The following is a 9,684-nucleotide window of genomic DNA, read 5'->3' on the forward strand; positions in this document are numbered from 1 at the left end:
AGAACATATTATTTAACTAGTAGACGTGTGCTGACAAAAACATGCAATTAAATTTAGTTGGACTTGAAAAAAACATAGTTAAAACAGACCCACCACATTATTTATTTAGTCGGTATTCATCCAGTTGAGACAGAGAATGGCCGTGTTATTCCCTCTATATGCTGAGTTTCTCCTGCACTTTTTCCTCATGTGGTTAATGTATTAATTATAATATGAGGGTAGTGCGTCAATCCCCTTTGGTGTTGAGGACATGAATCTGCTCATCTCTGGCAGCAGGCACTTCTGTTTCTTAAGGCAATTCAAATTAAACATCTAACATATTTCCCACAATGTGACCGCGTAGGTTAACAGCTGTAGGCCGCAGTGGCTCGGCTCTTTTGTTCTCTGGCTTTTTCCTGGATGAAAAGCACCTTCTCGTTACAGATGGATTAGGTGAAGGTGAAGTTATCCTTCCAGCTGCTCTCATTCATCAGAAATAGGCTGTGTTTACATGAAAAGAGTAATTGACAGGTTTTAGAGTGGAGTGTCTGTATCTCTGAAGAGCTCTCCTGTCCTGCTCCACCTGCGAGGTGCTTACAGTGTGTCCTCAGTGTGTCCTCAGTTGTCAGGGTTTTTTTAGCTGTTGAAGCACTGAGAAATGCCCCAGCAGATTTTCTACAAGGACACCGAGGAGATCAGTGGTCTTAATAAAATCTCAGTTTGGAGTGACCCTGAAACTAAAATACACTTCACTTGGAATTATAACTATGTTTTTGTACATGGTGGTGCTACATGGATACAGGAGAACATTTAATTTAACAGTTTACTTATAATGTAGCTGGAATCAAAAACATTATACACATCTGTGGGTCTATAGATGTCCAGCCCCTCATTTAAATCCATGCATACTCATGTAAGACAAAAGACATAGCATTATACATTTTGGAGCACGGCAAAGGTGAATAACTATTGAAAAAACGAACCTAAACACAACCTGAAAATCTTTTTTGCTGACTTCCGATGGTTTAACGTCTTCACTTTGCTGCAGTGATGTAGAAGTGTATTCCAGGATGTATTAGGTGTGGTTACAAATGCAAAAGAGAGGACACTTCTGACCACACCCAACCATACACAATAAACAGAGAGGGCCTCCATGTTGTGTTGAAGCACAAACGAAGAAAACAAAGTGAGAAGAGTGAAAGAACCATTAAGATAAACTTGAAAAAAAAAAACTACAAATACTAAATGACATAACACACCTAAAAGAGTTAAACATGAGTTTACCAAAAGCTATAATACTGCTTTTACTGCTCTTATGTCCACAGGTACAGAAGATGAATGGGTTGAAATACAAAACAATTACAGAATCATGAACACAGTTACAGAAGATACAACATTCTTGCTGCAAAGGCTGCCAGGCTTTTTGTCTTTCCTCACACCACACACTGTTCTACTCCTATTATCTTTGCAGGGTGTACGTTTTGGGGTCAATCTATGATGATTTCTCTGCAGGACTTGACTAGAGTGCAGGTCAAACGGGTAATCAGAGACCTTTTTCCACTATCCAGATTCTGTCCTACAAAGACATCACAGATCACAGACTGTAAGAGCATCACAGTCTGCTTGAAGACTACTTTAAAGCAACCTCTTGGAGTGTGGTCTGTGTGTCTCCTGAACAAGACCAATAAAATATTTAGAACATTGGGGAGCTCATCCACGAAAATATTAATGAAAAACGCAAGTTTGATTGTGAACTTATTACAATTTACAATGTTCACAGGTCCTTTTGAGAGCAGCTGACCTCAGAGAGACGTAATAGATCTTTTCTGTCCACATAGCCAACTTGGTTTTACTCAGAAAACCAGTGTTCTGTATGCAAAAACACACATGCTCTTCAGAAAAATACCACTTTTTTCTTCTTTGCAGCTCCTGTATAAACCACTGAGAGGCAGCGTTGCCCCAGAGTCCAGCATGCACGGCTACTGTAGATACAGATAAGACCCGCTGGCACTTTGAAACCGCTGATCTGCATCTTCATTAGCATTCACTCTGTGTCGACTGAGGGAATGTGTGCTGATTCAACATGATGCTGTGATAATTGATATTGTTATCATGTAGATATCTGGATGATCTCTGATGATCTCAGGCTTATTTAAAGCTTTGCAGGGGTTAGAGATGAGAACTGGGATACTGCACAGGTGTGTGTATGAGTGTGTGCAGGATGGATAATATGTGATGTGCAGTTAATGTTGTGCTGGGTTGATGAAATGATATGTCTGCATACTGTGTGTGTGTGTGTGTGTGTGTGTGTGTGTGTGTGTGTGTGTGTGTGTGTGTGTGTGTGTGTGTGTGTGTGTGTGTGTGTGCATGAACTACTTGAGTGCCTGTTGGCAGCTTCATTACTGCCTCTTTAAGTACGGCTATAAAGTATTTTTGCTGACCCAAAACAGATGTAATTTTCTCTCACTCGCTCCCACTCTGCCCTCCCTTCTGTCTCTAATATACCCACACATGCGCACACGCACACACACACACACACACACACACACACACACACACACACACACACACACACACGTCTCCTGAGATGCCTTGATAGCAGATGAAGATTTTTATAATTAGTGGAATACCCACATGGTACATTGAACTGACTGCATTTTCACACAAAACTCAATTTGATTTTTAATCATTTCTGACAAAGCTTTGATTCATCTGTTTGTTCACGTTCAGCAAAGACAACGTCCTTCCTAGTCTAAACTAAAACTATGATACTCCATACAATATGAATACTCGGATAGAGTTAATGTATCTCATTCAGCCTCAGTAGCTAAAATAACCCTATATTTGTTTGTTTTTCGAGTTTTAAAATGATGCTTCTTAATGTATTTTACTCTCCACAATTGTAAGAGACCCCCTACTCACTGTCTGTCTCCCTCTCTCTTTGTGTTGTTGCTTTTTTGTCTGCTCCTCTCTGGGAGTCAGGCTAAATGGCTTTCTATTCAGGAGTGAGAAATGTCATCACTTTGGGTGCGTGCGTGGGTGTGTTTGGGAGGAGAGTGTGTACTTTTTGAGAAAAACCATAAAGGGTCACTTCACCCAAATCCCAATCAAGATATCTTCCCACTTACACATACTGGTAACTAGTCATGTAAATAGCTTTGATTTTATTTGTCTTGAAACAAACAAAATTCTATGAATCTCCTTGTATTGAGATGTGACAGAAGACTGGGCAGCACATATCTCTAAATTTCAACAAGTAAAACTACGGTATATGTGCTTACCTACACACCACTATGTTTTGTATATTTATATCATTTAGGTAAATCTGGTGATATTCTGTATTTTATTATTGTAAGCAAATCCCACAAAAAGACCAAACCAACAATGATGCTGCAACAAGTATTGTAGTCTGTGTAGCCAAAGCCTGATATAGCTTATTCCTCTGGGCCGTAGAGCTCCTTTGTTCTCCAAAAACCAAGCAAATCGGTCATATCAGTGAGGCGAGGTGTCTGTGCAGAAAGAAAGACAATACCCACCCCCAGCAAAAGCCTGTTCACCCTGCAGCTGCCTGGCAAGCGATACAGAAGTATCCACTGCCCGTAACACCTGACAGGGAAGCTTCTTTTCTCAGGCTTTGAGACCCCTCAACTCATCCTCTGCACTCTACCATAAGTAGCAGGGTTGTTTTTGTGTTTTGTGTGTAGCTTAAAGGGACTACAGCTTGCAATTTGTTGTACAACCCTGCATTGATTCTTCCTTAGTCCCGTCTCTTTTTGCTCTGTGCTCCAATAACAGCTGAGAAAGAGCCTCAGTTGACTTTTTCCGTTCTTAGATATGTGCTAAACTCGTCTATGTTAAAAAGACGACCAAATTCTAAAGATGGTTAAAAGGATAAAAGCGACATACATACAGTCACATCTTAAGTTAGCTGATGTTAACAAAATGCTACCTGGCTAGCTAGTCTACATTAATTGTTAGCCAGCTGGTTACATCTGATAGTTAATGTAAGAAAAATGATAGCTACTTAACTAGCTAAAGATGTAATGTAACGTAAATGTAATGTATATAAAACTAGGTAGTTAGTTAGCACTAAGCTAAGATGTGACACTTTGTCTGGTTGTCTTTTCAATGTAGATGAGCATAGCACATAGCATAGTACAGGAAAGGAGCGTGACTCAAAACTTTAATTGTAGAATGGTAAAGAAAAATGCATTTTAATTCTTGAATTGTGTATTATTCTACAGTTGAAAATAGTCCCCAACAAATTTATAATTTACTCCTGTTTGAGTGACGTTTGCTAAAATCTACAGTGCCTAGCCAGCATTTTAAAAAATGAAGCATATCTTTCTTGATACATTTTTAAAGATATAACTCTTCAGTAGGAACAAATAGGACTGCGAGCCACAGACAGGGTACAGACAGTTGGAAAGTACTGAGACATGGACCAACACATTATTGGATTTTTGGTCTTTTCATGGGTTTCTGTGACACACACACACACACACACACACACACACACACACACACACACACACACACACACACGGATAATGTCAAAGATTAACCTACTCCCTGAGTGTCAAAGGTCAGACAAGAAGAGAAGTTATCCTCTCAAAATCAACTTCTTCCCTCAGTCTCTAATTGTCCTTGTCCTCCTCCTTCTTCACTCCTCCTCCTCCTCCTCCTTTTGCTGCTGTCATTTTATTTTTCACCTGCGGTAACATCCCTCTCTCTCTCTCTCTCTCTCTCTCTCTTTACCCCCCACCTTCAGCCTCCTCCCTTGGCTTCCATATTGATTTACTCGATATCCCGCGGTCACATTCTTGTGGCGAAGGTTTCCGGCTGAAAACCGCTGACATTTACCTCCCAGTCACAACACGGCTCATTTAAACCCCACAAAATAGTGCATGCTTTTACAGTACATGTGAAAGCTAAAGGATGATTGCCCACTTTGCTATATCTGAGAGGTGGAAGTCAAAGACCTGCGTGTGTTCACTGAACATCTAAACACAACTAAATCTTCATCTAAATCATCTAAATCCAAACTTCCTTGTTTTCTATTTTCACGCCAACTCCTCCATTGGTCCCTTGTTACCATGGAGATGTCTCTGATCCAAGTTGGGTCTTATTGAGGAAAAAGAGTGAGAGACAGAAAGAGACAATGACTGCCAAAGACTGGTTTTGTAAGGTCAAATAAGTAGAGCCACAGTGACAGACAACACACACACACACACACACACACACACACACACACACACACACACAAAAAAAAAAAATATATCTGAGGGCAGGATAGGAACACCTGTGGAGAGGAAGGTGGGGACCCAAAGGCTGCACCCTGCTCTCACCCAGTGGGGCTGGAAGGAAGGAACCCAAATTTACCAACCTGGGAGGGGGGCATTGCACACACCGCACACACACACACGCTCATGAGACGCAGGTGTGCACAATTGGGAGGGGCTCAACACAGCAAGACCACCGGCAGTAAGGCTTAGAGGGATGTGTGGTGATAATTGTGCATGTGAAATCGCTAGTGGGTTTCTTTTTTCTTTCCCCATTTAAATGCCTCTTATTGGATTAAATTATAATGTTTATTTAGCAGGGATAATACACGATACATGTGTTATACAATATGTAGCTAAATGCTCATTTTCTACTGCAGGCCCTGGAGGCCACCAGTGATGTATAGGTTACAGAGATAAGTGGTAGTAAATCAGATCCTTACACAGACACAGACACAAGATAATAATGCCATATGAAAAAAACTAAGAATCAATGCAAAATAATCAACAGAAGAACAATACTAAATTCCCACTAGAGACACCAATAATCAAAATAAATGCAAATATCTTTACTAAGAAATCACTATCATTAAGCTGTAAAATAATTCAAGGATTTGAGTCACTCATGCATCTTTTTGCTCTCAGAAAATTGTATATGAAGAAAAAAGAAACAAAACATTATGCAACATGATACAGTGCAAGAACAAGAAATCAATTCACAAGTGACTCGATTATAAACTTCAAATGTCATTCGGGCGCTTCCTGTTGCAGACAGTGATTGTATTCAGTCCAAAAAAAATAACTTAATGTTCTCTTTCTGGTGAAAAGATTAATTAATTTTATTCCTTGTGTTAATTGACTTCAGAGCTTATATAAACACTTTATAATATCACCGGCTGCTGATATGGAAGTCAGTGTGAAATTGCATTAACGTTCTCTCATTTCCATCTTCTCTCCTGTTTAGTGACTCGCTCCTGTCACTGTAGACTTATGACTGGCTGACCGAGGGAGTTAATGTGTTCAAGAGCCAGCTGTCCCTCAAATAACACACTCAATAATTCATATTGCAAGGAACACACAAACACACACATACTGATCTGTGTGTGCGTGTGTCGAGATGCAAGTCAGTTCGACACCTTTTGTATAAACTCGGCAAGGAAGTAGCAAAATAAGTACTGACCAGTCTTGGGAACAGAGTCTTTGCTTGCTAAGGAGGCAATAAAGAATGTGTGTTTGAGAGAGGATGAAAGATAGAGACGATCACATTAGGTGAGTGTGGATTGGAAGGCAATAGGATAGAGGCTGTGTGTGTGTGTGTGTGTGTGTGTGTGTGTGTGTGTGTGTGTGTGTGTGTGTGTGTGTGTGTGTGTGTGTGTGTGTGTGTGTGTGTGTGTGTGTCCTCTTTACTAATGGAAATCAGATCTCTCATGTGTTGAGCCAGCAGAAGAAGAAGTGCAGTAGATCCATCATGTCAGACTAGGCTCAGACTCGCAGGCTGACCTTCACTCAGATACTCCAAGTAATTTCCCCCCAAAAAAATGTTTAGATTCAGCCAAAACTCGGCAAGCTCTTTAATTAACGAATGCAAATGCATTCACGAATCAGATATCAGACAGTTTGACAGACAGGAACTGGGGGGGGGTGGGAGCACTTAAGTATCTAGATCTGCTAACGTGTGTGTTTCCCACTGAGTGGTGACTTCAGTGGGCCGCTACACAGAGGCTTGTTTAGGCACGTTGTCTTTAAATTGGTTCTGGCTCCCACTGCTGAGCAAGTCCTGCTGTTTTTTGGTTTTTTTTAGGTGTTTTGGATCAAGTCGATTCTCATGTCCTGTCCAAGAAAGTGTGGAATCAAGTCCTAGTCCAAACAGATGCCTTGCACAAAACAAATTAAAAGTCAGTAGCAAGTCATTGCAGCTCTCTGAATAATGGCCATCACAATGGCACACTACTGTATTTACTGTGTGTACAAACTGTGTTAAAGGTCCAGTGTGTAATATTTAGTAGCATCGAGCAGTGAAGTTGTTAATTGCAACTAATTACACTCCGCTCAGATGATGATGAACCAGATAGAAACAATTCATTCTAAGGTAACAAAACACAACAGTTCCTATATTCAGGTGATTATACACTAATGAAAACATAGTTATGAATATTATAATACATTTCTGCCAATAGATCCTCCCTAATGTTACACACTGGACCTTTAAAATAGTTTTTAGTCAATGTATTAACACTGTTAATCAATCAGTTTATCATCTAAAAAGGAATTTACCAATTAAAATTATCAAATTAATTGGTCCTCTCTGGTTCCAACCTCTCAAATGTGAATAATTGCTGGCTTCCTAATTGTTCAAGTTAATATTTGGGTTTTGGACCGTCAGACAAAACAAGCATTTTGAAGATGTCAACTGGTGAATAATTTCCCCTATTTTCAGAAATTTTGCAGATCAAATTAGCAGATTTATTGTGATGAACATAATTGTCAGTTTTAGCCCTGGCTGAGACCAGTTCCTGTCAATGCAAAGGCCTAATATTGTAAACATTCAAGATGAGTGGCTATACAAAGCCTGCTTGACACCGACTTATTTATAATTTATTGTTCTGGCTCTCTAGCCTCGAGTCAAGTCATGTCTTAGGGAGTCTTAACAAAGTCCAAATCCAAGTAATTTTTAAGTTTTTACGTTTAAGGTTTTGGGGGAAAAAAACATATTATATATTATACATTTATATGTTTATTTATATATTGGACACTTTGAAGAGGTCATCTGCTAATCACCTCCATGGTCTGAGTTTGATAAGATTTGATTGACAGTGCTGGCATAAACCAACAACTTAACACAATTGATGTCCCCCCTCCCCACTCCAAACCAGTGGGGCTGTTGCTCTGTCATTAGCTTAGCTCTGGTTTAAGGTTTAAGACCTCCGTTGTCCTTTAAGTGATCGCTCACTCATGCAGGTAAATCTGAAAGCCAGATGAAATGTTAACATTAGTGTTTGAAAGCCCTGTAGTGAGGTAAAGCTGTGGTTCCACTCCAGCAATAAATATCAAAGCACACTTACTGATCCCTCTAAATACATTATCACATTCTAGAGATACAGTAATTAAATAAACCCGAGGTGCTTTTTCTTGAATCAGGTCATTAGTTCATCGGGTGGATTACCAAACTGAAAACTAACCCTGTCTTCTACCACATGCAAGCTCTCTCTCTCTCTCTCTCTCTCTCTCTCTCTCTCTCTCTCTCTCTCTCTCTCTCTCTCTCTCTCTCTCTCACACACACACACACACACACACACACACACACACACAGACCAGGCTGGAGTTCATCGTCTTCTCTTTCTGCTCTGCTGCTTTAACAGGCAGCGACCCCTCCTCTCTCCTCTGGTCCACCCCCACAAGAGCCTGATGATGTGCAGGCTCCATAGAGCAGGACTTTCAAACAATATCATTACCATTTCAAAGAACCTGCTGCTGCCTTATGGACCTACAAGCTGTGGCATGTTATATAGAGCAGGACGTTGTTTGCCACCAACTGAATCATCACCTTACATCTTTTTTTATCTAAATGACTACCAACTACTGTATGTCACACATCCCTGAGTCCGCTGGCTGTGTGTTGCTTCAATTAAGGGAAAAGGCATCGATGCTGTGTGTGTGAATCCGCAGTTGTTGCAGGGTTATCCTGTGAGGAATCGCTGCCACTTGTCAGTGTTTCAAACAAAAGCCTCGTTTCTGCTGCTTTCAATTACATGGCAGATATAGAGCAGAGGCTGGCAGAGAGGTACTGAATCTCCTGCAGGCCCCTGAGGATAGATTTACACTAAACAAGAGTCAAAGACTTTGGAGGACATGATTCTCATCTGATTATTTATTGTTCATGAAGGTGAGGTGGGGTCCGTGCGGTACAGGAGGGGGATCTGTCAGCCACCCCCCCCTCAGCTTGAGGTTCTCTCATTTAAATAATGCTGAACACAAACACACCCAGACTTAAGTGCCCAGCGGTTCCTGCTGCAACATTAATGTCCTCATTTATCCTCTTATGCACAAATGTCAACCTTTGTCAGCCTTCATCCCTGCCTCTCCTTTCTCTGCCACCCCCCCCCAGTCCCCTCCACACCTTTACCAGCTCATCTCTCCTACCCTTGTCTCCACTCCTTTGTATTTGCTTCCATGGCTTCTAGCCCATTCACTGCTAACTACATACCCTTTCCCTACTCTTTGTATTCCCCTCACTCTTTCACTCTGCAGCTCATTGTATCCAGCTCACCTCCTCCTGCCCCTTCCCTCCCCTCATCCTATCCTGCATCCTGCACAGATATTGCACATTTTTCCACAATATCTGCCTCTCTCTTATTTAGTTTCATTGTCTCCCCCCCTCTCTGCTTGGGGATCCTCTAGTGACATCATTACTCCTACAGTTACC

This window comes from Dicentrarchus labrax, unplaced genomic scaffold, assembly GCF_905237075.1.
Source record: "Dicentrarchus labrax unplaced genomic scaffold, dlabrax2021, whole genome shotgun sequence".
In the NCBI taxonomy this organism is placed as follows: domain Eukaryota; kingdom Metazoa; phylum Chordata; class Actinopteri; family Moronidae; genus Dicentrarchus; species Dicentrarchus labrax.